Below are 25,206 nucleotides of genomic sequence, written 5' to 3'. Positions count from 1 at the left end.
GAACATGGACACTAACTTCTTAAGCACAGGCGAAACCCAAAGCTCTGTTATTAAACAACGTTTGTGTAAAGAATGCTGAGTTAGCAGTATTTTTCTCAGCGATGATGCTCGTTGCTTTGAGAAATTGTCTTTCAAGAAAGGTGAATTTAAAACTCTAGAATAACACTAAGAAAGATACAATTGCTGAACACGTGGAAAGTAGGATTTACTAATTGAATAAGCCACCAATATAAAGTTCTATTTTGGGTAGTTGTACAATTTGCATTTATAAAACCATGGTTATAACTTGCTGCGCTACGAGATGTAGAAAATTACTGTCTTTATTTCAAGTAAGGAAACTAAGAAATATAAATTGACAATAGTGTAGAAAAGAAAGCCCTCTTACATTTAATGCCGTTAAGTGCCCTGATTAACACACTGAGCTTGGTTGTTTTTATCTTTAGATAAACAGATGTGAAAACCATGTACAGTGTGTATGTATACCTGTGTATGTGTGTGTATATATACAGGTGTGTATATATACACACATATATGGAAGAGTTTAGGATAATTAAATATATGTATTTAAATATGTACAATATGTAAATACATATATTTAATTATCCTGCACTCTTACATTTGTTATATCTATCTAGTGTTCAGTATTTTACATGATAGTGTAACATCCAAAATGACCCAAGTGAAAAGATTTCATATCAAATTTCAGAATGCAGTAGAGCTATTTGTTCATTATTTATTCAATAAACATGGAAAACATTATAAAATTATGTCTATTTTTAAGATTTCCTTTAAATGACATTTCTACTTAAAATTCTCTGTGGCTTCTAAGGAATTCTAAGGCCATAATTAAAGTTGAAAATGAGACCGGATTCTAGCTGTTTTTACCCCTAAATTTAAAAATGATCTGTCAACACTAAATTCTATACTCTAGCTAATTCAATTACAAAGATCAGCCACATAATCTCAACATTAGCCTCAAAGGCCTACTCAATCACAGTAGAAAATTCTGAGGCTGGGTTTTACCATTACCTGGTCATATGACCAGCAGCAAGTTCTTTAAGATTTTTAGCCTCTGGTTTCACATCTGTAAAATAAGACCAATACTTCTTACCCCAAGGAGAGTATTGTTGAAAGGACTAAAAGGAAATAATATATGTAAAATGTCTGGCACAATGTCTGAAAATAGCAATGTTCCAGTCAATTTTAGGGCTTTTCCATTTCTCTCTGTTTTTTTTCATCTTTGGTTCTGTTCATTTATTGAGCATCTACTATGTATTGCATACTATGCTAAGCACTAGTGATACAAAGATGAATAAGATTATTATCGTGCCTTAGAAGAGTTCACACTCTAAGGAAACAGACCAAAACAGCAGATAATTTTCTTAACAGTGTACGTGCGAAAACAGAAGTGACAGAATGGAGGCCAGGGTGATCCTCTCCTAGGGAAAGTCAAAGGAACTGTCACAGAAAGGGTGTTGATTGTGTGCCTTTTAAAGGATCAGCAGGAGGTGTGGGAGGACATTCCAGAGGGAAAGAGCATTGGAGAGAGAAAATGTGAGAAATTCTGGGGATGGGAACTGGTTTCAACTGGTGCTAGAGTGTTGAATCTAGGGAGGCTAGACATTTAGTCAGGGGCCCAATCACAGATATTCTGGTGCTTCTGCTGAGACATTTGGATCTGTTACTCTAGTGAAACTCAAACGGGTGCATGGACCAGCTCAAGATCCGAAAAAAGTTTATTTTATAGGTTCACATCAATATGGAAGCTTGGACTGAAGTGTAAGTCAATTACATCACTAAGACATTGTTTGGTTCAGTAGACTTTGTTTGTTTGTAGCAAACCCATTTCCATCATGGAAGCAGGTAGCACAAGCTCCTTAACTCACCAGGTCTGGCACTTTCAGGATTACTCTTTAATCAATGGAGAGACAAGGAAGGACTTTGCTTGGGATTGAGAAGGCATAGAGTAGATGTGCTTTATGTTTTAGGAAGATTTTATACAGATCATCTACTATCTGGTATGGAGGGTGGTTTGGGCAAAGGCCTAAGGGATGACAATACTACACACTGGGAGGCCAATTAAAAGACTCGCATAGTATACAAGTTGTAGTAGACAATGCTGAGGGCCTGAGTCGTGTAGGTGGACAATAGGGCATGGATTCCAGAGATATTTAGACCGTGGAACATTCTCAACTTGGGGTGAATGAAGGGAATGAAAGAAAAGGAAATGTCTATCGTATTTGTTTTAGGCTTGAGCAACTGGAATTTTGGAATTGAGAAATTTATAGAATACCATAAAACAAGAAAGGTACAAGTTTATAGAAGATTGAGTTAGTTAGGGTAATGTTGGGTTGTGATGTCAGTAAGAGGTTAGACTGCAGCATTAAGTAAAAATAAAAATAGATTTTTAGAAAGTATAAAATTGCCAGATTTTTCTTGGAAACATTGAGGAGAGACATAGAGACTGGCCTCTCCCTGTTATGCTCAGTGCCTCTAAGAAATGCTAGGATCTGGGCTCACTGGGCCCTGAGCCTTCATCCGCATCTTCTGCTGTTGAGTGGATTGTTTTCCCATTAACTTTTCAACAGGAAGGCCATGTCTAGGGCAGTCTTGCCAATTACGGTGTATACCCTCAAAAAGAGAAATTCGTACTTCCTCTGAGCCTTCAGAAATGAGCAGAGACTAGAAAAAAGATCTGTGGGCTAGTAGAATGCTTATGAATAAAGAACACAGATTCATAAAGAATTTATACTCTTCAGCAGGAAGCAGCCCTTTCCTTAGGAGTTTTTGCCTTCCCTTGAATTGGGGGACCCCTCAGAGACTAGAGTAAAGGAGGTCATTTCTAAGACGAAAGCAAAGGAGGTTATTTCCTACCCAGCCATTACTTAGCCTACAACTATTTCCTCCTTTCAGTGTGAGCGAGGAGTTCTTCCCATATGTTTGAATGGTGTGTAATTGGAAAGGAGAGGTGAGTAGCATTTTTAAAGTTTTGAAAGATGACAACTAGAGGAATTTTAAGATTTAGAATGAATAGAAAACAATCTGATTGGCAGACAGGAAGCTGTGACGTTTTAAGTCTTTGAGGTCTGATTATTTGATAACCTTAGGTTTCTTATACCCGTTCACCCTTTCTACACTCAGCACGTAATCTTCTATGGCAAAGCTTCGATCGGATTTCCTGGATTTCTGAGCTCTTGCCCCACCTGAACACTTCAGAGCAAATACCACTTCTTACAAAAGGGGCCTGGCCGCAGACTTCATGGCTAGTCTCACGAAGTGGTTTAATATTTCTTTCTGGTTTGTAAACTGTATCAACGCATTTAAAAACAGATTTAAGAAGCTTTTTTCCACCTCTAAATATAAAGAGTTTTATCACTCATCAGAAAGATAGTATTTGGTTATAATCTGAATTCCATCTGGCTTCTGATGGCTTACTTCAAAATTCCCCAAACTTCAGAAATTATCTTTGGCTTTTGAAATGATGAAAAAGCTTTCTATTTTTGCTAAAATGCTTCCGCCATAAAAAAAAAGAAAAATGAGGAGTCCCAAAAAGGAATAGTTACTATCTCAGTTATACAAAATAATCACCAGATATATACTTTAGAATAAGATGAGCTTGCATCATGGGAAAGTTTATGATTTAAAGAAGGAACAAGATATATTTGGGGGAATTCCCATTAGCACAATTAAAGGATGAAGAATATACTGAACTTCCATATATGGTGCTGGCCATTCCGCTTGTAGGTTACTCAAGCCATTTAAAGTCTTGGCTGCATAAGCAAGTGCTACAACTTCACAATCTTTTTGGCTTTGCTGACATAATGATTTACTCCAGGCTGGGTGCTGCCTGAGCCACTGTGCTCTCCTACGCAGTGTTTGAAGAGTGGATAGCGTGCAGCTGTGCAGTCTCCCAGACACCTGAGTCCAGAATATTGTTGAATTTTGTTTCGTTTCTGTACTCCACAGAAAGCTGGAAGTTCCCCAACTCTCTCTTGGGTTTGGCTTCCTGTTTGCATGTTTTCTGGTCTCATGTCATTGTGCATGAAGTAATAGTCCCACATGCGTGCACCATCTACAATGGCAAGATTTGTGTGCTTCAGCACAAGTTTTCTAATGAGGATATTTTGGACCTTCCAACGACTCCTTAGGGAAAGCAGTTTGGAACCCGTTATTGCTTTCCAAGGTGAAGGGAGCGGCGACAGAATGCACATCAGCAACAGGACTGAGGCCACTTTCAGGAGATGATCGAAGGACAACTGCCTAAGAAAAATAAACATTTCCCTTACACATCTATCTAAATGGGTATATGTCTCTATGTGTACAGTATAGAAAAATGCCTCCAATTCATGGTTTAAAAATATCAGTTACTGGTTCAGCATTTCACTAACTATGAATGGTGTTAGTGTTTTCCACTGAGGACTGTTATTTTAATGGCATTTCTCTGTAGCAAAATCTGATGAGTTTACGAAACTTGAGAGCCAGGAAATGCAGCTCAGTTTCTGAACAACTGAGAGAGCCAAGAGAGTTCAGCTCAATCATCTACTTACTTTATAGCGTGGATTCGTAAGTGCTAAGTGCAATAACACGCTGGTATGGAGAGAGGAGCCAAACCAAACTTTTCAAGTACAGCTCTTAAACCATCAGGCTTAACCTCCCAACATATTATCAGCAGGTGAAATTCTGGTGCACACCCACACCTATTTGTGGATGTTCATGTCAAATTAATGGGCATACATGCCAACATTTTGTAGAATTTTAAAACAGGAAGAGATTTTGGAAGTCTTCCAATCTTATCCTTTTATTTTAAGACAGAGAAACTGAGACTCATGAGCTCTCACTCTGTACATACGCACACACACACACACACACGCAACTCAGTCTTATGCTGAGTCGCTGCATAGATCTGACTTAAGAAAAAGACGTATCATAAGTCTGGCTTAAGAAAAGAAGAGGTCAAAATGACCAGGGCTAGGCCAATGCTTCGCTGCTCCATGCATGTTTGTGTGGCCCAACTTCAGGACTGTGGGCTGACAATTTGTTCTTTCTTCAGGAATTGTTCAGGGTCTCGGATTAGATGTTTTTGACCGAAACTTGAATGAACTCCACAACAAATCAAAGATCAATATGTGACTCAGATCCTGACTATACAGCGATGCTCAACTAGTGCATGGTAGTTACCAAGGACCGCGTTATGATTAGCATATAAAATGTAGACCAAGCTTGAGATACAATCCTCACACTTAGGAATCTTAACACCTGGCTGGAGAGATGAGACCATCACCCATGTAGGCGGCAGCAGCAACAGTGGAGACTATATAACTAGATGCTACATTGTGTGGCACAGATTTTAAGTGTTGTAGGAGTTCTGCTGAGAGATATCTATGAAAATTGAGGTTGTCAGGAAATGGAATTTCAGCTTATCCCAGAGGGGTGCTTAGAATTTTAATATGTGGAGGGAAGAAAGGTGGATTTTTCTAGTAGAAATGGAAGCATGGAGAGGGTCTCATGGCTAGGACCCTGAGGAGATCAGGCTGATGGGGGCTGCCCAGAAGCATTTGTCAAGCTAAGTAATGGACTGTGGATCCCCAGTACGGATTTACATTATTATGTACTAAAATGTTACTGAAATAAGCACCCCCCGAAAAACTGGTTACGAATTAATTTAATTATATTTATATAACTATAAATCCACGATAATAAAGTTATATTTATATCACTGAAAATCCACAGTAAGTTGCTAATTAAATATAAACAAAACCAATAATATTCTATAGATTAGACTGGAAATATTAGTTTAAAATTAATAATATTAATTCTGTTTGCCAGATCATACTGTTTTGCTGAAACTAAAGAATCAATTCACTTTAACCAAGTGTTCATTAATGAAATTGTAAAAAAAAAAAAGTAGGAAAGAAACATTTTAATAAAAAATATCTATGGCGTATTCAGTACTATGCCTATTTATAATGAATTGTTGCAAGTTAGCACATGTAAAGGAAGAAAGGATCCCACTGGGGTGTTGACCATGGAACTGAGCACTGTGGTGGCTCAGTCATCCTGTGGCCTTACTCTGTTCTGGCAAATAAAACTTCAGACAGCACAGCAGGAAATGGTTGACTCACGTGCATACACATATCAAGCGAGTATTTAGGCTGCTTCTGTTCTCTCTTTAATAGCCTATGGCAATTAAATTATTATATTATTCTCCCACACATTATTGTTTTAATGATGACAAATCAAAGTCTTCGTTGATAAACTTTATGAAAGCTCTGGTCTTATTCCATGAAAATGTCTTCTGATTGCAAGTTACCCCTGCAAGGGAAGTGGTATCTTTATTACCAGCTAAAAAAGATTCAACACAAGTGATAATGGTTGCCAGTGTTTATTGAACGCTTGTAATGTGCCACATACTCTTCTAAATTTTTTACATGGATGCTCACATGTAATCCTCACGTCAACCCTATGAGGCAGATACTATGTTTAATCCTCATTTTTCAGAGGAGGATACTGAGGCTTAGAGAAATTAAGTAACTCACTCAAGGTCACCTAGCCAATGAAAACTGTCGCCTGGAATTCAGGCATCGAATTCCAGGGTCTGCTGCTCCCAGTAGTAGATTCACAATAATTGCAGAAAGGGTGTTGCTATTTTGACATTAGGCTATGCCAGCATGACCACAACCAGATACTTACAGCGTCACGTTCAAACGTTAACTTTTCTTCAGGAGATCACGAGGTACCGTGCCTAATCCTAAACGTAAACATTTATATGTCCTCTCGGAACACATTGAAGAAGTGGACATCTGCATGATGCTTATATAATTTGTAATGCTCTCAGAGACATGGAAACAGAGAATGTAAAAACTCACCAACTCCCAGAATGGAAGCACAGGGCAGTGGCCAAAGGCTGACTGGGCTGGGTGTGCCAGATGACAGAGGGCGGCCGAAAGGGGTGGAGGAGCTGAGCTCCTGTCGGGAATGGCAAGAGCCATGATAAGGGTGGTGTGGGAGGAAAGTCTTGCAGCAACAGGCCAGCTCCAAGGCGGCCAGCTCCAGCGAGGCCGGGCTGCAGCAAGCTCGCTGCAAGAGGGAAGTTTTCCGAACAGAGAGAAGGTCCAGGGACTGCCCACGTTTACCCGGAATCACCAGGGCCAATTCAGAACAAGGAGAGATTCGAGGTCTGTTGTATTGAGCGAATTAATCTACACCCATTGCCTTTGAGCTTCCCCTCTATGTATACCAACATACAGTTGTATTCACCAGTGAAGAGCTAAGAAAGCTCCAAATGAAATGCTTTAATATTTACACGGCAAGAGAAATGTTTTTTACATATAAAGGGAATTTGAGTTGCTAAATAGTGTGTGTCATTTTCCTATTCTTATATTTCATATATCTTATATTTCCTTATAATATATATATCTCTCTCTTACATTTCCTCTCCTATCTTACATATCATATCCATATTTATATGTAATATGTATATGTTAAAATGTGCTGTGCTATTCATGGCAGCAAGATTGCTTCAAAAGATACTTAATGCATTAAAATGGGTGTTTCCTCTTATTCAAAGTATCTAAGTTGATTTTAGTCACTTATTTTTCAACTTTCGTAAATGCAGAATAGAAACAAACTTCACCACTTGAAAGTGCTTACTTTGCTACTCATCGGATAATAGCTGGCAGCACCTTCAGAATATTTTATGATTCAGCACCTTTTCCTTTAAAATAGGTCTCATAACCTGAAATTAGACGTCACTCAACTTTTAAACTTGGAATACTTTGTAAACTTTGACAAAGAAACTCTTCTTTAGTGATTTTATGATATCCAGTCAAAGAATAATATGAAATGAATCTAATGGAAAGTCTTTCCCTTGATGAAAAGAGAGTCTAATGGAAACTGCTACAAAAGGAGCGCATTACCCACAATGCTTCGAAGTCTCTTGCGAGTGATTGTAAGAAAATCAGTCTGGGTGAAATTTGGAGAATATTATTCCTAATGATGTCCTCCTTTGAACTGTGAAAGGGCAGCATCTGAAAGATAAATCACTGATAAAAAGCAACTGAGGACGCTTATGCTTTCCTCCATTGTAGACACTGACAGCTAGCCAGCATCCTCTGAAGAAGGTGAATTTGGCAAATGACACGCAGGTTCTCCAAGACAGAGTAATTGCAAGAAATCTTCAAAGGTACTCATATCAAATATTTATCTCTTGGTTAATTAAACCAAGGCACTAATTAAACCTGAGCACTCCATGACACTTGGAGAGGGGGACATTGCACCGATGGGGAATTGTAAGAAACTGAGTCATCAATAGTCCTGTAGCACTCTCATCCTTCTTGGCTGAGAGAGCTACAGGGGTCTTGAATGTGACAGAGCCATTTCATGAAAATAGTCTCCCAGAATGACAAAAGAACCATCTGAAAAATGGGTATTTGAAGAATCAGGTAACTTTATCAATATGTCATGAGCTGTTCAGAATTAGAGGGACATTGAATGGCAGACCAGTTACGCTCAGTCATCCACATTCTCGGGAGTGAAAACTGTACAGATGTCACCCCTCTCGTTCGCAGCTTGCCTTCACAGTTTCTTGCCTTGGACAGATAAATACCAGTGGCAAGAGTTTTGTGGGGCCGGGGAGAGTTCGGAGACCCACCTCAGCAATACAACATTGGTTACAGAAACATTCTTAGGAGTGTTGATTTATATGAGCTCCCACCCCCGTGAGCCTTTCTCAAATGCCAGTATTGAAAGTTGTCCCCTTCCATCCCCATCCAGAACTAAAGCATTGGAAACTGTTGAGTTCCCCTTGGTTTCAAGTTGCAGCTCTTCAAAATCATTGCCCTTTGCTTGATTTTCCTTCTAAGCTTTGTGTTGGCCCACGTTGGCTTGGAAGAAGTCCTGTAATCACCACACAGCTCATGAACCTCACAGAAACAAAACAGAACAAAATCTTCAAGGCTGGCCTGAATTTCAGGTTCGTCTTTTGAGGACTGATTTGTCCAGCTTCTCTTTCGAATACTTACAGAATTCAGTATTTTGTCTTCATACTACCAATGGCAAGCAACGAAGGGAAATGGCTGGAAGTGTATGGGAAACTGGGATCGACATAAAATCATGAGCGTTAGCAGTCTTTCTATAATTCTCGGAGCTTTGTCTGCAGGTGGTCTCGGGTATCACCAGTAATGTGTTGGATGCTGGTTATGCATAAGCTAAATCAACACTAAGAGAAGAAAAATTGAGGTTTAGATCTCCTGATTTCAAAACTCCAAACAGGAAAGGAAAATATTCCAAAACAGAAACTAAAAAAGTTATCTCTTTAAGAATAAGTTCAGTACACACTGGAACTGTGACTTCTTAAGAATTCTTCATCTTCTTGAGTCAGTTTGCCAAACCTTATCTTTGTGAACGTCCAGCCCTTGCATCACTTTTCCTATAGGAAAGAAAGAGGTTGGGCTTCAGTATCACACCATTCAAAATTAACTCTAGGGGCTGACCTGGTGGCGTAGTGGTTAAGTTTGCGCACTCCACTTCAGCAGCCCAGGGTTTGCAGGTTTGGATCCTGGGTGCAGACCTAACACCAGTCATCAAGCCACGTTGTGGCAGCATCTCACATAAAACAGAGGAAGATTGGCACAGATGTTAGCTCAGTGACAATGTTCCTCAAGCAAAAAGAAGAAGATTGGCAATAGCTCTTAGCTCAGGGCCAATCTTCCTCACCAAAAAAAAAAATATATATATATATATATATATATGTATATTAACTGTAGAAGAGGCTGGAAAACCCTTAACACCAGAGGTCACTTTTTATCTTCTCAAGAGATGACTGAGGCCCTGATTTCTCAAAACATCTGTCTTCGTTTCTTTTGCTCTATGAAGAGGCCACTTTTCTGGGATGCCATGTTGTTTATTATCTGGCCAGTAATCTTTCATTTTACACTTGTCTCCTTTTAATGGGTAATTTCACCACTTTAAGCATTATATCCTTTTCATTTCTCAGCATATCCTTATTATGAGAAAATAGAAAGTGTTTAACATTGGATCAAGTTAGAATCATTTCCTCAAATTTAACATGCGTGATACTTATTTCTTAAAAATCTGTGGACCCCCTGCGTCAGCAGGCTTCAGTCTGCTTTTTCCATCTTTGGACTGGAAAATTCAAATTCAGTCTGACCAGCTGACACCTTCAGCGATCTCTGCCCCCCCTTATCCATCATTTGAGCTGGATGCGATAGGTAGCTGAGTCACTTCCCACCACTACATCTGTATTCATATATCCACGATCTTCCCATCTGGTAAATTTTATAGAAAGAAATTAGTCCTTTCTGTGTGTGCTCAGAGAATGAGGTTTATAAAATAATGACCACTCTAATGGGCCTTGGGGTTTCAAAATGCTGCCCTGTGTATTTTTGATTGCCTCTCTGCTCATGACATCTGGGTATAAAGTTCTCTCATTTAATATTTTTCCAGCTTTAAGAACTGTTTACATGCAGTTCATTGAGCTTGGCATCGCCTCCAAAATACATAATGCAAGAAACAGAACCAGGAGATGTTATAAGCAAATCTCAGAAACTGCCCAAGTGTCTCCTGACTATCTGATTGCCAGAAGATTCTTTCCTGTTCCAAGGACAGATAGGTTGTATTCACATATAATAAGACACCAAAAGGACAATTAAATTTCACAGCTTGAGGGAGATATTGAGTGTTCTTGTCAAAAATGTTCACACCTGTGGAACAGGCTGTTATTTTTGTGCAGCCTGGTTTTCAGCTTGAGATACACCTGCCAAAATCTGAATGGCCGCTATTGTACCTTCTGGACTCCAAAACTGCGCTGTCAGACAAGGTTTGGTGCACACAGATGGGATAACTTAGAACAGCGACTATGTTGTTTGTAAGGAAAGTAAGACCTTTCCTAGCCCTGTTGCTGCCTGTTTGGGATGGAAAATTTTATCATAAGCATTCACTAGCTGTGCCTCCTGGCACTTTAGTTTTTCATATGTTACTTTAATTATTTAAGTTATGTTCGACACGTTAATTTAATTTTAAGTGATTTCTGAAAATTGTCCCTAGACTGTAATAGTAAACTACATCTTTTCAAGCCATCAATTTCAGATGTGGACCCTAAACACCGCTAAAATTATTCTCATCTTGGTTTCCAATAAGCATTTAAAGCTTGCTACGGAATATAAAGATTTGAATTTGGGGTTGCTAAAAAGCAGACTCTTCTCCTTTGTGATCACTCTTACCCTTAACATTTCTCATTAAAGGGGCAGTTTATCACAGAGAATCCTAATGTCAGTTAAAATAATGTATTTGTTGTAAAAACAATATAATAGCTACCTATTATGAATTTTTTTGAGTTAAAAAGAACACACACTTAACCTAAGATGTTAAGTCTTTTCTGTATGAATTTATGCCATGTGGAATCATGGAAAATTGCTCCCATTTGACTATTTTTGACCTACAAAAGTAGCAATTTCATATGGCACTACCTAATATTTTACATAATTGAAAACATGGAGAATGCACAATTTTATTCTGATTTTTTCCATTACCTTTATATCAAAACAATTTATGGTTTCTGCATTGTTTTCATAGTTCATAATTTAAATCAGTGCATCATGTTCCATTACATGGATGTGGGATCTATCGGTTGATTTTGCTTTTTCCATATAAAAGATAACACTCAAAAAACACAATCAATACCTTCCTTCACACAGCCGCTGTATTTGGTTCCATTCTAATGCCAGTTTTTATGCTAGAGTCTTCTCCTCTATCATCCTTTCATCCCCCTGAAACTAAATATTTTCACACGTGAGTCTTTAGTACAATTTTAAGTGAGAAAGCAAGTATTGCTATGTACAAGTATACAAATATGCACACATGTATGTCCATAGTTAAATGGATCTGTTTTGGCAGTACATCGTTAAAGCCAATGAGTTTGTATTTCAAGAAAATACCAGACTCCAATGGGATGAGAACCGTTGTGCCCATCAGGCTGTGCCGCCCTTAGCTGGCTCCTCTCCATTCTCAGCTGACTGAGACCTGTCCCAACAGATGGCCCTCTCAGTATGTTTTGACTGCCAACAGACTAGTGCCTTGTCTAACATGACGAGGAAGCAAACTCCAGGGGTGTTGACCGACCGGAGGAAAACCTTTTGCTCTTGCCATAATGACCCATTCAGGCAGGAAGTTAAGAGGAAAATCGCTGTTCCCCTGGGGGTGAGGAGTGGAGAGTGGGGAGGAGAGCAGTTTAATTATGGTGAGGATGGGGGCTTGGGGACAGGGACACAAGTGGAGACCTAGAAAAAAGGAAGGGATGATGTCATTCTTTACTGGGACAGTCACTGAAATGAAATCAGGTCACACACAACGGTCTTGTTCTTTGCCCGGAACTATAAGTGTTACAGGAGATTACTCTGTGGTGACGCTTCTTAGGAAGACTCTAAGGCCCTACTCACATTAAGGTAGCCCCCAAGACATCTCAAAGACAGATAAGAAGGGCAGGATCGTTCCCTCCAGTGCCAAAATGGCGCACACTAGACCCACAACATTTGTTCAAGATCGCTAAGTCACATTTTAGGACAGAAAAATTGTCCAGATTCTAAGAACACAGTGAATTTCAAGAAACAGAAGGCAACTGCACCACTGGGTGTCGGGCCAGATGTTTTAAATTGGTGCTTTTTGTAGAATAATTTTGAACAGCATCCTGAAGTTAAGATGGAATATATTTCTCACTAGAAAGTTGGCACTTCCTGGTGAGAAATACTGCCTTGTACCATGTTAGGGCATTTATAGGACTGATTAGTTCTCCTTACAGAGGATGCGTTTCATCTGTGGCGGTCTTGAGTTCCTATTGCCTCTGGTGGCAGATATATTCAATTTTAGGTCCCTTCGCTCAATGGTGTCCTAATTTAACCTCATTCATCTGCTTAGATTTCACAAGAGGGCATCACAATTACAAATGAAGGTTAGATTTTCTAAGAAGTCATCCGTGGAATAATTAGGTGATAGGGTCAAATCCTGTTATTAAGATTCTGTTGTTATTGCATTAATGAGGCTTAAAACAAATAAGTCATTGACTGAGGCTTTTTTTTTGAGGATATTTTTGCTGCACAAGTATTCATAACAGTAGAATTGGAACACTGTAGGCTTTTTACTTTGGCATCTACAGTTTGAGAATTTGCCAAACAATGTTCAATTCTGGTAAACCACTGGTCTTCAGGTGCATGTGTATATTCAAAGACAAGGTCCTTCTCTCTTGTAGAAATATACAAAAATGTAAAAATAAAATTGGGTTACAGTAGGAATTCGTATTTACTTTATGATTTTGCTCTCAAATTACTAGGGAATCTTGTGTAGTAATCTAGGGTATAGAATAAGTCGTGATGTATGTGCAACAAATGTGTTTGAAAGCTGCTGTGGATTGTGGCTATCAAAATGGAAAGAGGCACATTTTGGAGTCCTTTTTTGGCAGATTCTGACATGAACTTCAGTGATTTCTGCTTTCCTTATTTTTTAATTTTTTTAATTTTTTTTTTTTTTTTTTTTTTTGTGAGGAAGATTCACCCTGAGCTAACGTCCATTGCCAGTCTTCCTCTGTTTTGTATGTGGATGCCTCCATAGCATGGCTGATGAGTGGAGTAGGTCCGCGTCCAGGATCCTAATCTGTGACCTGGGCTGCCAAAGCAGAGTGTGCAGAACTTTAACCACTCAGACACTGGGCCAGGCCCTGCTTTGCTTATTTTTAAATGGAAAGTAATTAGTCTATAGGGCCTTTGAGAGAGAATAATGGTTTAAAACTAAAAAAGTAACCAAAATATTTCCAAACAAATGGCCAGCACCATCAGAAGTTCCCAAGTTTTCAAGACAGTGTTTAATTTTCTTTTGTTTGTTTTCTAGTAGTCTTTAAAGAAGTCTAAGGCCATTATCCATAGCCGGTTGACAAGAGCATCTAAAATGTACGTGCTACTTTAAGCAAATACATTATTTGCAAAACAAAGCATAGCTTCTTACAATGGGATTCACCATAAAATTAATTTTGAAATTATTTACATTTGCAGTTTTACCAGAAAAAGATTTGATGCATTTTTTGCATTAAAATGTCTTTATTAGGGGCCGGCCTGGTGGCACAGCTGTTAAGTTCGCACATTCTGCTTCAGCGTCCCGGGGTTTGCCGGTTCGGATCCCGGGTGCAGACATGGCACCACTTGGCAAGCCATGCTGTGGTAGGCGTCCCACATATAAAGTAGAGGAAGATGGGCACGGATATGAGCTCAGGGCCAGTCTTCCTCAGCAAACAGAGGAGGATTAGCAGCAGATGTTAGCTCAGGGCTAATCTTCCTCAAAAAGAAAAAAAATTTAAAAAGATAATAAATAAAATGTCTTTATTACATAAAGTAAGAATGCCCCAGCAGGTTAAATCCATCCTACAATATTCAGAGCAGTCGGGTCGAGCCGGGCATGATGATGCCCGTCAGTGCACAGTGACCGCGGGAGAAGGACCAGCAGCATTCAGAGCAGTCAGTGCCCGTGCTGTAGGGGGGCAGATATTTTGAGTCTCTCTCCTGGTGATAAGTGTGCCGTAATATAACTATTCCCAAAATTCTCCTGTCCAAAGAACACTGCAGTGAGAGTTGGTTCTCATTTTAGACATTTTTTTTGACTGTGTAACTTTCTACAAAATTAGGATGCGCTTGTCCCACTTTCCTCACTGGGCTGTTGGTAAAGAATGTGAAAGTCCTTTTGGAGGGAGCAGATGTCTGGAGCCACTCAAACACAACCTGTTCCTATCGCTGTGATATTAAAAGGCTAAGGAATTGCATGGTAATCATCAGTTCCCATCAGACTGTGCTATTCGCAGCACCTTATTTCTCCCTCGTTATTCTTGTAGTTTTATGTCTCTGCCAGTAAACTAATCCCAATGTGTATTTTTGATGGTTGGCAAAAATTCAAAAATGCTTTGCAAAGAAGGAAGGCCGTAGAATCACTCGGATTATAACTATGTATTCAGTGCAATTTTAAGAAAAGCTTCAGAATGAAATATCTTTGCTGGCTGAAGCATTAAAAAGAGAAGTGAAAAAAAATACCCTGTACTGTATTATATTCTTGGAGTTGGAATTCAGCTAAGGATTGACTCCAAATAATCTTTGTGATTAGAAAAAAAGATGTGTAAGATTAACTCACCCAGGATGGGTGCTATTGCTTTTAATACCTTGTTGAGCGGCTCCCGTCGTGCGCTGAAATGGGTTGAGAAATTGCCGTCATCTGCATCCACCAGACAGAGGCCACATGCAACAAGTGACATCCTTCTGCTCTCTGTCAGTGCTGTCAGAAGACTGCCTTTCTCCTAGGGAAATAGTCAATTTTCTAGTTGCTTTCTCCACCCCGAAGCATTGATTTATAGAGGAATTTCTTTCAAATGTCAGATACAGTATCAGCTTAGTAGTTTGTAAGTGTTGAAACGTCCCTTCTGGGTGAAAGGAGAGGAATGTAATTTACATTTCTCATCTGGAAGTTCATCTTAGTTTAAAGAGCTTTCTCTCAGGTTATGGAACTATTAAGACAGTTTGAGGGGGTGACTTGTATCTGTATGCATGAATAACTATTCCAGTGACAACCGACTCCTCAATGTGACAGACAATAATTCTGACTATCGGGGCTGGCCCCGTGGCCGAGTGGTTAAGTTCGCGCGCTCCGCTGCAGGCGGCCCGGTGTTTCGTTGGTTCAAATCCTGGGCGCGGACATGACACTGCTCATCAGACCACGCTGAGGCGGCGTCCCACATGCCACAACTAGAAGAACCCACAACGAAGAATATACAACTATGTACCGGGGGGCTTTGGGGAGAAAAAGGAAAAAATAAAATCTTTAAAAAAAAAAAAAAAAAAAAATAATTCTGACTATCAAAACATTGATTTTTTTTCTCCCTGACTCGTGTATACAGTAAGAGCATGCATCTACCTGATAATAACTCGCCTCAGCTATTGGCCTACATGGATGTCTAAAAACGTACACAGCGATGAGTCATGTATAAAGAGCCTTTCCTAACTTAGGGAGCCTTTGGGAGAAGTTCAAGAGTTATCACCAGCAAAGGTGATCTTGTCCTCCTAAAGTGGAAAATTCTCTCTTTTGCTAATTGACAGTGGCGCGTGAGAGAAGTGTAGCATAGTGATTAGGAGCACAAATCTGGGAGCCAGGCTGCCTGGGTTTGAATCTCTTCTATGCCATTTTTTAACTGTGAAACTTACTTTCTTTGTGCCTCGGTGTCGTTATCTGAAAAATGGGGGCCAGTAATAACACCGACTTTGCTTAGCTGTTTACAACGTTAGGTGATTCCGTATGGAGGACGGGCTCAGAACAATGCCTAGCACTTAGTAAAGGGCTGTATGCATGTTAACTATTGTTATTACTGTTGGAAATTTTAATCCAAAAATGCACAAAGTAGATAAGTTCCCATAATGTTAGGCTGCCCATAATTCCATACACTTAAACACACACACATGCACACACACACACACACAGTCAGTGTACCAAGCACATAAAGAAACTAGTCATTCACCACAACTCCCACCCTGTGGAAATTGGTGCTAGTCAGGAGTAAGACATATATACGTGCCTCACAAAGAATAGCAATAATGATACCTTACATTTGCACACTTGAAATGTACATTTGCACACTTCTACCAGTTGCTGAGAGAATCAGATGACGACGAATGGGAAAGTGCTTGGGGAGTATATTATCGGCATACATAGTGAAAACATTTTAAACTAGCTTGTGATTTTCTAATTTGATTTCCCTTTAGATTTGTTTAGCCTTACCTTCAACATTTTCCCCTATCCACCCATGATTTGGCAAATATTAACAACTGAAAATGAATAATCACTAAAATCCAATACTTAGAGTCTCCTTTTGGAGGCTCCGATTATTCAACGGGCCCAGAATCTGATTATTCTCTGGTCTAGACTCTCCCTTCATGCAGCTTTCGGAGAGCTGGATGCTTAGAGCCACACGAGGGTAAACTGGGTTTGCCTCATGAAAATTTTCTCACTCCTTTGTTTGTAAATTACATACACTGAATGATTTTTTTACAGACATCACTATGTCAAGGATGATGTGATTTCAGAGCCCCAGGGTGACAAGTGGACTCACCCTGCTGTGCTATCTGTGCCATTATTAAGATTCCCTTATTGAAAGGAGAGAAAAAAGATATCCTTAGGGAATGATGAAAAGAAATCATGAAGACAGATTTTTTCTGAGTATTTTGGAGATTCTTCACACAGTGGAGAGAGCACTCATTCTAGCTGTATTTGATACTTCTGAAAAAAAGACATTTTATATATAAAATTCAAAATTCTCATTGCCTGTCAAGCGTTGCCACAGGATCTTAAAATAATGAACTTGGGATTTAGTTTTTCCGCTTCCTTCTTTATTGTTAAGTATGTAGGTGTGCGGAGAGCTGGCAAGTCCCTGCTACATTGAAGAAAGTAGAAAAAGTGCTTCATGAGCCAGTATTGTTTGCTCTATCATCTCCTCTCCACATCTCCCTAGTGAAAATTAAAGGTGATCGCTAGCACGGCATGCCCACTGTGTGAAGAATCAAGTCTGAGCCTTTTTAAGGCCCTCCAAGGACCATCAGTATGAGAGAAGAAATAGGATATTATGAAAAAACAAAGGAGATATTCCAGCCTTTACTAACATGTGGAATTGGAAAAGCTGCATAGCCATTTTAAAAAAATTTTATTGAGTTCATCATAGTTTATAACATTGTGAAATTTCAGTTATACATTATTATTTGTCAGTAACCATATATCTGTGCCCCTTTACCCCTTATGCCCACCCCCAACCCCCTTCCCCTCTAGTAACCACTAATCTGCTCACTTTGTCCAAGGATTTGTTTATCTTCCACATCTGAGTGAAATCATACTGTGTTTGTCTTTCTCTGTCTGGCTTATTTTGTTTAACATAATAGCCTCAAGGTCCATCCATGGTGTTGCAAATGGGACGATTTCATCTTCTTTTATGGCTGAGTAGTACTCCATTGTATATATATATCACATCTTCTTCATCCATTCATCAGTCGTTGGGCACTTGAGTTGCTTCCATGTCTTGACTATTGTGAATAATGTTGCAATGAACATAGGCGTGCATAAATCTCTTTGGATCATTGATTTCAAGTTCTTTGTATAAATACCCACTAGTGGGATGGCTGGGTCACATGGTATTTCTATTTTTAATTTTTTGAGAAATCTCCTTGCTGTTTTCCATAGTGGCTGCACAAGTTTACATTCCCACCAGCAGTGTATGAGGATTCCCTTTTCTCCACAGCCTCTCCAACATTTGTTGGTTTTTGTGTTGGTGATTATACCCATTCCAACAAGTATAAGGTGATATCTCATTGTAGTTTTGATTTGCATTTCCCTGATGATCAGTGATGTCGAGCATCTTTTCATGTGCCTGTTGGCCATCTGTCTATCTTCTTTGGAAAAATGTCTGTTCATATCCTATGCTCATTTTCTGATCGGATTATTTCTTAGTTGTGAGTTGTATGAGTTCTTTATATATTTTGCAGATTAACTCCTTGTCGGATACATGATTTGCAAATGTTGATGGTTGTCTTTTTGTTTTGTTCCCAGTTTCCTTTGCCTTGCAGAAGCTCTTTAGTCTGATGAAGCCCCATTTGTTTATTTTTTCTTGCTTCCCTTGCCCAAGTAGACATGGTATTCGAAAAGATCCTTCTAAGATCTATGTCAAAGAGCATACCGCCTATATTTTCTTCTATGAGTTTCATGGCTTCATGTCTTACCTTCAAGTCTTTAATCTATTTAGAATTAATTTTTGTGCATGGTGAAAATAATGGTCTACTTTCTTTCTTTTGCATGTGGCTGTCCGGTTTTCCCAACACCAGTTAGTGAAGACACTTTCCTTTCTCCATGGTGTGTTCTTGGCTCCTTTGTCAAAGATTAGCTGTCCATAGATGTGTGGTTTTATTTCTGGGCTTTCCGTTCTGTTCCATTGATCTGCATGCCTGTTTTTATACCAGTACCATGCAGTTTTGATTGCTGTGTCCTTGTAGTATATTTTGAAGTCAGGGATTGTGATGCCTCCAGCTTTGTTCTTTTTTCTCAGGATTGCTTTAGCTACTCGGGGTCTTTTGTTGCCTCATGAATTTTAGGATTCTTTATTCTATTTCCGTGAAGAATGTCATTGGAATTCTGATTGGGATTGCATTGAATCTGTAGATTGCTTTAGGTAATATGGACGTTTTAACTATGTTTACTCTTCCAATCCATGTGCATGGAATATCTTTTCATTTCTTTATGTTATCATCGATTTCTTTCAATCATGTCTTGTAGTTTTCATTATATAGGTCTTTCATCTCCTTGGTTAAATTTATTCCTAGATATTTTGTTTCTTTTGATGCAATTGTACATGGGATTGTATTCTTGAGTTCTCTTTCTGTTAGTTCATTATTAGAATATGGAAATGCCACTAATTTTTCTAGGTGGATTTTGTACCCTGCAACTTTGCTGTAGTTGTTGATTATTTCTAATAGTTTTCTGATGGATTCCTTAGGGTTTTCTATATATAAAGTCATGTCATCTGCAAACAGCAAGAGTTTCACTTCTTCTTTGCCAGTTTGGATACGTTTTATTTCTTTTTCTTGCCTAATTGCTCTGGCCAAACCCCCCAATACTATGTTGAATAAGAGAGGTGAGAGTGGATACCCTTGTCTTGCTCCTGTTCTCAGAGGGATGGCTTTCAGTTTTTCCACCTTGAGTGTGATGCTGGCTGTGGGTTTGTCATATATAGACTTTATTATGGGTATGCTATACCCATTTTATTGAGAGTTTTTATCATGAACAGATGTTGGATCATGTCAAATGCTTTCTCTGCATCTATTGAAATGATCATGTGGTTTTCATTGCTCATTTTGTTAATGTGGTGTATCACATTGATTGATTTGTGGATGTTGAACCACTCCTGTGTCCCTGGTATAAATCCCACTTGATCGTGGTGTATGATTCTTTTGCTGTATTGCTATATTCAGTTTACCAATATTTTGTTGAGAATTTTTACATCTATGTTCATCGGCAATATTGGCCTGTAATTTTCCTTCTTTGTGTTGTCCTTGTCTTGCTTTGGGATCAGGGTAGTGTTGGCCTCATAAAATGTGTTAGGAAGTGCTCCATCTTCTTCAATTTTTTGGAATAGTTTGAGAAACATAGGTACTAAATCTTCTTTGAATGTTTGGTAGAATTCTCCAGAGAAGCCATTTGGTCCTGGACTTTTATTTTGGGCTGTTTCAATCTCTTTACTTTGATTGTCTATTCAAATTCTCTATTTCTTCCTGGTTCAATTTTGGGAGGTTGTATGAGTTTGAGAATTTATCCATTTCTTCTGGATTGTCCAATTTGTTGGCATATAGTTTTTCCTTTGTATTCTGTGGTATCCATTGTAATTTCTCCTGTTTCATTTCTAATTTTATTTATTCGAGCCTTCTCTCTTTTTTTCTTAGTGAGTCTGGCTAAGGGTTTGTTAATTTTGTTTATCTTCTCAAAGAACCAGCTCTTAGTTTCATTGGTTTCAGTGATCCTCTCTACTGTTTTTTTTGTTTCAATTCATTTATTTCTGCTCTAATTTTTATTATTTCGCTCCTGTTGCTGACATTGGGCTTTATTTGTTCTTCTTTTTCTCACTCTGTTAGGTGTAGTTTAAGATTGCTTATTTGAGATTTTTCTTGTTTGTTAAGGTGGGCCTGTATTGCCGTGAATGTCCCTCTTAAGACTGCTTTTACTGCATCCCATGTGAGTCGGTATGGTGTATTTTCATTTTCAGTTGTCGCCAGACATATTCTGATTTCTCCTTTAATTTTTTCAATGATCCATTGGTTGTTCAGTAATACGTTGTTTGGTCTCCACATCTTTGTCCCTTTCCCAGTTTTTTTCTTGTAGTTGATTTCTAGTTTCGTAGCATTATGGTAGGAAAAGATGCTTGACATGATTTCATGTCATGCATGAAGTTTAAGTTTATTGAAGCTTGCCTTGTTTCCCAACATATGGTCTATCTTTGAGAATGTTTCATGTGCACTTGAGAAGAATGTGTAATCTGCTGATGTGGGATGGAGCATTATATATATGTCCATCTAGTCTAGTTTTTCATTTAGTTCTACTATTTGCTTGTTGACTTTCAGTCTGGATGATCTATCTGATCTATCTGATCTGGGTGATCTATTGTTGTAAGTGGGGTATTAAGGTCCCCTCCTATTATTGTGTTGCTGTTTGTATCTCCTTTTAGGTCAATTAATAGTTGCTTTATGTACTTTGGTGCTCCTGTGTTAGGTGCATATATGTTCATAAGTGTTATGTCCTCTTGGTGGAGTGTCTCTTTTATCATTATATACTACCCCTCTTTGTCTCTCATTGTCTTTTTTATCTTGAAGTCTACTTTGTCTGATATAAATATGGCAACACTTGCTTTCTTTTGTTTGCTGTTAGCTTGGAGTATCATCTTCCAGCTCTTCACTCTAAACCTGTGTTTGTCTTTAGAGCTGAGACGTGTTTCCCGGAGGCAGCATATTGTTGGATCTTGTTTTTTAATCCATCCAGCCACTCTGTGTCTTTTGATTGGAGAATTTAATGCATTTACATTTAGAGTGATTATTGATACATGAGGGCTTAGTACTACCACTTTATGTCTTGTTTTCCAGTTCTGTGTTTCCCTTGTTTCTCGTCCCATGTATTTTGGACTGCCAGTTCAGTTTGGTGGCTCTCTATGATGATTTTCTCAGTTTTCTCTTTATATATCATTTGTGTCTCTCCTCTGATTTTTTGTTTGGTGGTTACTGTGAGGTTTCTATAAAATATCTTATAGATGAGATAGTCTGTTTTCTGATAGACTCCTATTTCCTTAGTCTAAGCAGGTTCTATCCCCTTCCTCTTTCCCTTCTAAGTTATTGTTGTCACAACTTATTCCATTTTTTGTTGTGAGTTTGTGGTTAAAATGAAGTGATTATATTTATTCTTGATGCTTTCCTTCCCTTTATCTTTAATGTTATAAATAAGTGTTTGCTAATCTCTTCTGATAGAGAGTTGCAATTTTCTGATTTTGTCTGCCTATTTATCTCCTTGCTCAAGGCTTTGTGTACCCTTTCTTTTTTTTTCCAGGTAGGAGGGCATTCTTGATCATATCTTGTTGGGTGGAGGGAGGTGAGGGTCTTTTGGTGATAACTCCTTCGGCTTTTGTTTATCTGGAGAAGCTTTTATTTCTCCATCATAGCTGAAGGATATTTTCACTAGATAGAGTATTCTTGGCTGAAGGTGTTTGTCTTTCAGAATTTTGAATATATCATTCCACTCTCTCCTAACCTGTATGCTTTCTGCTGAGAAATCCACTGTAAGCCTGATAGGGGCTCCTTTGTAGGTTATTTTCTTCTACCTTGCTGCCGTTAGTATTTTTTGTCATTGACTTTTGCCAGTTTTACTAATAAATGCCTTGGGGAAGGTCTTTTTACGTTGATGTAATTAGGAGTTCTATTATCTTCTTTTGCTTGTAATTCCAGCTCTTTCCCCAGGTTTGGCAAGTTCTCAGCTATTCTTTCTTTGAACAAACTCCCTACTCCTTTCTACCTCTCTTCTCCTTATGGGATACCTATAATCCTCATGTTGCATTTCCTAATTGAGTCACATATTTCTCAAAGAATTTCTTCATTTCCTTTTAGTCTTAGTACTCTCTCCTCCTCCATCTGAAGCATGTCTATAGTTCTATCCTCTAAATTTCTAGTTCTGTCCTCCATAATATCAGCTCTGTTATTTAAGGACTTCAGATTTTTCTTTATCTCATTCATTGTGCTTTTCATCTCCAACATTTCTGATTGGTTTTCCTTTATAGTTTCAATCTTTTTGGTGAAGAATTCCCTCTGTTCATTAACTGTGTTCCTGATTTCACTGAACTGCCTTATGAGTTCTCTTGTAACTCATTGAGGTTTTTTATGATAGCTATTTTGAATTCTTTGTCATTTAGATTGTAAATTTCTGTGCCTTCAGGGTTGATTTCTGAGTGTTTGTCCTTTTCCTTTTGGTCTGGAGTATTAGTATACCTCTTCATACTATTTGATGGGGTGGATTTGTACCTTCACATAGTGATAGTGTCTGGTCACAGACTCCACCTTCTTCTAATGGGGGAGGGGCAGGAGCTGTGTATTCTGAGCCAGGTGCAATCCCTGTCAGCTGTGCCTGTCTAAGCCTGGGCCACTCCTTGGGACGGCAGTGGCCCTGTGGGCTCTCCCACTGGATGGGAAGGCAATCGCATGGGGACTCAGGGCTGCCACCGCCTGCTCCCACAGTCCCACCAAGACATGCTCTCTTCTTCGGGGCCACAGCAGTACGATGAGGGTCCACAGCAGTTGAGAACTTGTTAATCTAGGTGCACAGATCCACCACCATCTCCTGGGTTGCACCAGGTGTTGTGCTTGGTGGGTGGGGCCTTCCCATTGGGTCTGAGCCTGGGCCATGCCTTGGGGGCTGTGGCAGCACTGTGGGCTCTTGCATCAGACAGTAAAGCAAGCATGCAGTGGCTCAGGGCTTCTGTCACCTGTTCCTGCAGTCATGCTGAGGCGCACTCCTACCCTCAGGGCCACAACAGTGCTGTGGGCACTCTAGCCAGGAGCACAGTCACATGCCTGCAGAGGGCTGCCTGGGGGCCAGAGAGTGCTTGCCTATCTCTACCACATCCCTGGGGGTAGTCCATCCACCTTCAGATGTATAGCTCCATGAGTCTCTCAGGTGTCCTGATGTGTTGTGTGGGTATTTTCCATTAATCAATGAATGTCCACTTAATTGTAGTTTGAAGAGGGGGAGATAAAGGGAACAGTTCACTCTGCCATGTTGCTGACATCACTCTCTGCATAGCCTTTGAGCCTCATGTTTCCTTTCAGTAAAATGTAGACAACAGCATCTACCTGATAATGTTGTTGTGAGGGACTCAAAGAGAAGGTATCTGTGAAACACCAAGCCCAGGGCCATGCAGATAGCATGTATCTGAGAAGCATGTGGACTTTATACTTTACCTATGGTTCATATTTATTTAAATCTTCCTGGTACCATACTGTCATTTACATGTCTGTGCCTCATATTCAATTGTGTGCTTTTCAAGACTGGAGTATCATTTTTTCATTTCTTACTGCATTTAGCGCAGTACTTTGCAAGCAGGTAAGTGCACAGTAAATGCTCATTTGTAATTTAAAAAGCAAAAAAAAAAATATTGAGCTTTGTGAATTGCCCAAAAGAGATATCCATGCTTTGTTTCAGGCCGGTTCCCTAGTGGTAAATTTTAAAACTCATTTATACAAGTATTCTTCTATTTGCTTAAGTATTTGAATATTTAAAAGTCTCCTGTGCATATAGACCCAGAATTAAATATCAAGAAGGAGCCTGCACCCCAGCACCATTTTTGTAGAGTTTAGTGAGTGATGCTGTTATCTGACCAAGTGAGTCCACCCCTTGTTGAGTTAATCAAACTGCACCAAAAGTAGTTGTCGTACAAAGCCAAATTTTATTTTCAGCATGCAACAAACAAAATGGAGACCAAGAGAATAATTTCACAAAGCTATGGCTCCCTGAGCATGGAGAGGTGGGTACATTTATTTGGGGTCAGGAATGAACATTCAAAAGGGAAGTTTCATCATTGCATGTAGAGGTGGGCATAAGCTGGCACATGCATGATTTCATATCATGCTTTTACATTTATTGTATGATCTAAAAATGGCTGCTTTACCCCTCCCAGAGGAGGGGAATTTATGATGTTAATGAGGGCAGGTTACTTTAGTACAACTTTCTGCCTGTCCGCTCAGGTGTCATTCTTATGGTTGTGGTCTGGATAGGTCTGGTCTGACTAAGAGCAGTTGGGTCCAGGGTGGTTGGTGCTTAGAGATTCTTCCTGGAACGTAGCTGAAACTGCATAAGCTCAAGACCCCAAAGTTGTTAGAGAAAGGGAACTTCTGCACCTTTCAACAAGCCAAGAGAATTAGGTCAAACAAAGCAAGAAAAAAATGGTTAGAGTTTGGCCAAGGCAAGAGAAGTGAGTTAGAGTCCATGGCTGCTGACAATACCAGGTACATATAGAGCTGCTGAGAAAGGCCAAGACCCCATGGAATAATGAATGAATAATCCCCAAAGCTCTTTGCCATGTACCGGTGTCTCTTAAAGACAGCT

The 25,206-nt window shown here is 39.2% G+C and overlaps 1 protein-coding gene and 1 pseudogene across 34 annotated transcripts in view; both read left to right on the top strand.

Annotated features, from left to right (window-relative positions):
- Window positions 1-25,206, top strand: part of SULF1 (sulfatase 1) — a 193,084-nt gene that overhangs the window by 42,381 nt on the left and 125,497 nt on the right. For 8 of the 34 annotated variants that reach the window (XM_070630492.1, XM_070630475.1, XM_070630491.1 and 5 more), the window contains one exon: window positions 8,088-8,182. The exons of the other annotated variants lie outside the window; for them this stretch is intronic. The gene's annotated coding sequence lies outside the window, so the exon portion shown is untranslated. The remainder of the gene's footprint in view (window positions 1-8,087; window positions 8,183-25,206) is intronic. 34 annotated transcript variants of the gene reach the window in all.
- The window catches only part of LOC103547394 (small ribosomal subunit protein uS14-like), a 38,131-nt pseudogene continuing 27,324 nt past the window's right edge, over window positions 14,400-25,206 (top strand).

The sequence above is a fragment of the Equus przewalskii genome, chromosome 8 (genome assembly GCF_037783145.1).
Source record: "Equus przewalskii isolate Varuska chromosome 8, EquPr2, whole genome shotgun sequence".
In the NCBI taxonomy this organism is placed as follows: domain Eukaryota; kingdom Metazoa; phylum Chordata; class Mammalia; order Perissodactyla; family Equidae; genus Equus; species Equus przewalskii.
Note: the sequence above shows the minus strand (reverse complement) of the source record. Positions and strands in the feature narration are given on the sequence as shown.